At 38.1% G+C, this 5,278-nt stretch overlaps 1 pseudogene; it reads right to left on the bottom strand.

Moving 5' to 3' along the window:
• Positions 1-1,346: 1,346 nt before the first annotated feature.
• On the bottom strand, positions 1,347-4,907 carry LOC132046599 (putative calcium-transporting ATPase 13, plasma membrane-type; annotated as a pseudogene).
• Positions 4,908-5,278: the final 371 nt, after the last annotated feature.

Raw genomic sequence — 5,278 nt, 5'->3', positions numbered from 1 at the left:
TTTAAAGAAAAAGAGTTTTTTAACTTTTTTTTTTTTTGGTTTTCACCCCCACCCACTAACCCCTCCCAAAAAGTTTAATTTTTTTCATAAAAAAAAAAAATTTAAAGTTTTTTTTGGGTATTTAAGCCAGCCAGCCCCTCCACACCCCCACCACCCTCCAAAACAAATTACTATTAACTTTTAAAAAATTTTCTTTTTCTTGGTTTTTTACACCCCCACCACCCTCCAAAACAAATTAATATTAATTCTATTTTTTCATTTATCCTATCTTTTTATGATAGCTCTATCACATACTCTATCTTTTTACATAGTTTTTTCCTTCAAATAGGTTTTTTCTTCTGATGTGTGAGATTATGTAACGATATAATCTATCAAAATGTTGTGTTAATCTGAGGTCTCAGTTTCGAGCCCTGAGTACAGAAAAAACCTTGTTCTCCCGAACTGACCCTATGCGGCATCAAACCGGGCTCCAATGCGGTTATCGCACACCGGACAGGAAACTTTAAAAAAAAAAAAATCTAGTTTAGAGAAATAGGCTAAAGTATTGGAATCTGCTTGAGTCCGAAAAGGTAGAAACAATTTCTAATATCATAAAATTCAACACGATTTCGAAGTCAATGGCGGTGGAACAGGTAAGAGAATCTCTTCGCCCTTTGTGATCAAGCTTTAAAACAAGTTTTGTTACATTTGAATACCGTGAAGGACGACAATTAGTTTGTTGATTATCTTCACTACTTACAAATTATGAGAAGCGGGAATATCTTGTTTTTATAACTGTGGTGTCGGGTCAGTTTGTGTTCACCTCGACTATTTTCATGGATACCTGCCACCTCCACCAGCAACAGATATCAGGTAATTCTGTCCACCAAAGGTAGGACATTTGGAGAGAAATCACCTAGTGTCTTTGTCTCTACTGAGATTTGAACTGAGACCCCATTGTGTTCAACCCACTTATTGACCACTAGGCTGCCCTTGGGTGCTAAGTGGGAAATTAAGATAGGCATGGGACAAACTTGATCCGTTCAAGTTTTAAGGTTTTACTAAACCTTTTGTACTTTTAAAATTGTGAGTGTCATTTTATTAATTTTTAAATTTAAATCTATGCTATGCATCGAAAATTGATGTGTACAGCAGATTTCTCGGTCATTAAAATATCTTCTGCTGCCAGCAGCTAGCATGTTATCAGCTTCAAAAAGTATGTTGTGTCTACAATCAGGAACAAAGGACTAAGATCTTAAATGACTTTAGAAAAGTTTACAAACTGACAACTACTATCTTAAAACTATGTCTTACCAAAATGTGCTGAAAAGTCTATATACACCTGTTAAGTCATCTTGTAATTGTAGTAGAAGAATTCTGGACAACTCTTTATTTGAAAACATTACATAGGGAAATACAAGTGGTGAGCAATAAAAGAATGCAACATCAATCAACCATTTAATAACAAACTAATACTATTGGAACTAACTAGCTTATGAATATGAACAAACATATATTTAACAGCTAAATCTACTCTTTTTTTTTTTTTTTTGGTGAAAAGAAAGAACATTATTGATCACCGGACAAACAAATACAGAATTTCCTACAGTGCTACTAAGACTGAGGCATCCTTATATCTTAGATCATATGAAATCTACTCATTTTAACAAGGCTTTCAAGTAATTCAACCTGAGATAATTGAAGATTGGTCTCTCTGGGACAGTTATGTACTTGACAACCCAGCCAATTGGCCAAGATGCAGCTGCAAATCCGATGCAGATTCCCCATTGACCCCAATTCAACCTCTCTGTATTTGCAAACTTCTTTAGAAACTCCACCATTACCACTTGGAGAACCAAAGTTATTCCGATGATTGTGACAAACAACTTGTTCTTGTGTATTCCCTCAAAGACATTCTTCTTCTCCAGGCTTCGCGCATTGAATTCATTGAACACTTGGCAAAGAACAAACGTGTTGAAGATCAATGTATCGTTTACCATCTTGTTGACACCAAAGATCGATTCGCCTTTGAATTGTAAGGTCAATAAAACAACAATCTGATATAAGGCCTGAGCCATTAGATTCCTCCACATAACGTTGGTGATAAGTGGCTCAGTCCTGCTGACTGGTTTCTTCTTCATGAGTTCCTCGGTTGGCTTCTCTGTGGCAAGTGCTAGTGCCCCTAACGTGTCCATGATCAAATTTACCCATAGCAACTGTACTGCTGTGAGTGGTACCTCTCCAGCTGAAACAGCTGCTACAAAATTGATCACGAGCGCAACCACATTTACTGTGAGCTGAAATTGGATGAATTTCTGGATGTTGTTATAGACACATCTTCCCCATTTCAGAACTGTGACAATTGAAGAAAAATTGTCATCCAAGATAACAATATCAGAACTCGCTTTAGCTACTTCAGTGCCCTAAATCCCCATAGAAAGTCCTATATCTGCTTCCTTTAAAGCTGGTGCATCATTCGTGCCATCACCTGTGACAGCGACCACATGACCTTTCTTTCTCAAGCACTGCACCATTAGAAGTTTGTCAAAAGGGGAAGATCTTGCCATCACGCGAATCTTCTCCACTCTCTCCATCCGTACTTCATCTGTTAGGTTGCGAAACTCTTCACCTTCTATCACAGCTCCGTCATCTACTTCCTGATTAGGATGAAGAATCCCACATTCTGTTGCTATGGCTTTTGCTGTGAACACATTGTCACCAGTGATCATCTTGACATTCACACTAGCATTTTGGCAATCTTCCACAGCTTTCTTGATGCCAGGACGACATGGATCTTTTAGGCCAACAAAGCCTAAAAGAATGAAAGAGTTGTCTGGAATATTTTCGTGTTTTTGTTCATTGCCCGACTCAGCTTCTGACACTTGCTTGTGTGCGAATGCGATACATCGAAGGCTACTGGCAGCCATTCCTTCAATTATCCGATCACATTCTTCCTTATCTGATTCCTTAAGATGTCTCACATTCCCTTCCAGATCATAGTAATGGGAGCACATTTTTGAAATCATTTCAGCAGCACCTTTCCAATGTGCATGAATTGTGCCATGAGAAATGTTCTTGATCAGGACACCACTCTTCTTTTTCTCTGTATTGAAAGCTTCCACGTGAAGAATGTTGCAATTTCTTTTGACTTGATCCATATCCATGTTCAACTCCATAATAGCCCATGAAAGAATAGCTTTCTCAGTAGGGCTGCATGAGAACTCGAAGATGGAATATGGATCAGAGGACTTGAAAACACTACCTGTAGTGTTTAATCCAACCCCTTGATGGAATAATTCAAGAATTTTTGCTGAAATTGAGGTATGACTTGCTGCCTTCACGTGCTCTTTGCCTAAGAAAAACTTTGTTACAGTCATCTTATTTAATGTAAGAGTACCTGTTTTGTCAGTACAAATGGTAGTGGCAGAGCCCATAGTCTCACAAGCGGAGAGTTTCCTCACCATTGCCTGATCAGCCATCATTCGCTTCATTGAATAAGCCAGAGTAAGTGTAACAGCTAAAGGCAATCCTTCAGGAATAGCGACAACAACAATGGTAACAGCAGCAACAACAATTCCCACCACAGCATTGATCACATCATCCGATGATGTCTTGCTCCCGTTGAATTCTTTGCTTCCATTCTCATGTTTTGTGGTCCCGGTAAAGTATCGTATCAATAGGACAACAAGAACTAAGAAAGCAACTAGCAATCCAACTTTACCTATCGATGAAGTAAGCTTGTTGAGTCGTTCTTGGAGGGGTGTTTGCTCATTAGAATCACCGCTAATTTTTCTCATCATTTCACCCCAGGTCGTATTCATGCCAACTGATGTCACAAGCATCATGCCATAGCCATCGGCAACCTTAGTGCCAGAAATTAAGAATGGATTTTGGCTAAGGTTAATCTCAACATGATCACTTTCCCCTGTCATGCTAGATTCATCCACTTGTAAAGAGTGACCTTCTATCAAAATCCCATCAGCAGGGATTTGATCTCCAATCTTCAAGAAAATGACATCTCCAACAACGATTTCGAATATGGATATCTGTTGGCGCCTCCCCTTTCTAACGGCTTCGACTGGAATATTTTTGCTCACTTTGGAGAGCTTATCAAATTGTCTGTTCTGTCTAAAGTTACTGATAGACGAAACAGCGATGACAAGAAAGACAGCAACAAAAATGCTTCCTCCGTTGTACCATCCTTCTTTTGGTCCATGCTCCTTAATTCCAAATCCAAGAGACAGAGCAGCACAGAGCAAAAGGATAATGATGGTGGGATCTTTGAATGATTCCCAAACAAAGATGAAGAAACTTTTAGTAGGTGGTTTACGATACGTGTTGGTTCCAAAAGCTTCATGTCTATGTGCAACATCTTCTGGATCTCCATTTATGCCATTAGTCGTGTCACTTTTGAGAGAAGCAGCAACACCTTGTACACCTCCAAGGTTAGAAAGTTTTTCAACACTTTTATCTTTGATTAGCTTGACTTGACTGATCAATGCCTGAGAATAAAGGGCGTTCTTGAACAACATCAATGGCGATTCTATCAGTCGATACAAGAGCTTTTCTTGGATTGTAGGAAGCTCCATGCAGTGCTTTAGTGCTGGTCGTCTTAGTTTTGAAAGCTCTGGAACAAAAGATGGTGGCAAAAGCTAAGTGCCATCTTTTTTGGCTGGAGATGTTATGTTTGGCTGGCAAATCAATTGCAATGTTCATGCAGAGGCAATGCAAGTTTGCTTGAAACATCATGGATAATCTTTCTCTAACAACTAACGAGGAAAAGTAATGTTTGTAATTACTATAGTATATAAGGACAAAAAGAACTTGGCTAGTTTATGGAATAATTAAGCGTAAAGTAGTAGTTTTGTTATACTGGAACAAAAAAAGGACAAATAATGAAAGTGTGGATGAAAAGGCTAAATTGTGTTTGGAACTGGATTGACAAAGTTGGAGAAGTGTATACTGGTCCGGGTTAGCTGTTATCTATAATGTCACGTTGTTGACTTTATCTACGTTTCCACTTGCAATCATACATGTTCTTTGCAAGTTTTCAAGCTCCTTCCACGCTATTGGGGTTCAGATTATAAAATAACAATCCTACTATATCGTAAATTTTACCAAATATACCTAAAAATGTTATAAGGTATATTTGGTAAAATTCTCTACGATATAGTAGGATTATTCTTTTATACTCCACATATAATTGTCTATAATAAGTGTAGATTAGTCTGAAAAAGAAAGTGACATGGTACTACTATCATAGGTTAATTTCACAATGGTTACTGAACTTACTCTTTAT

The sequence above is a fragment of the Lycium ferocissimum genome, chromosome 1, assembly GCF_029784015.1.
Source record: "Lycium ferocissimum isolate CSIRO_LF1 chromosome 1, AGI_CSIRO_Lferr_CH_V1, whole genome shotgun sequence".
Classification (NCBI taxonomy): domain Eukaryota; kingdom Viridiplantae; phylum Streptophyta; class Magnoliopsida; order Solanales; family Solanaceae; genus Lycium; species Lycium ferocissimum.
This window is presented reverse-complemented; position numbering and strand designations above follow the sequence as displayed.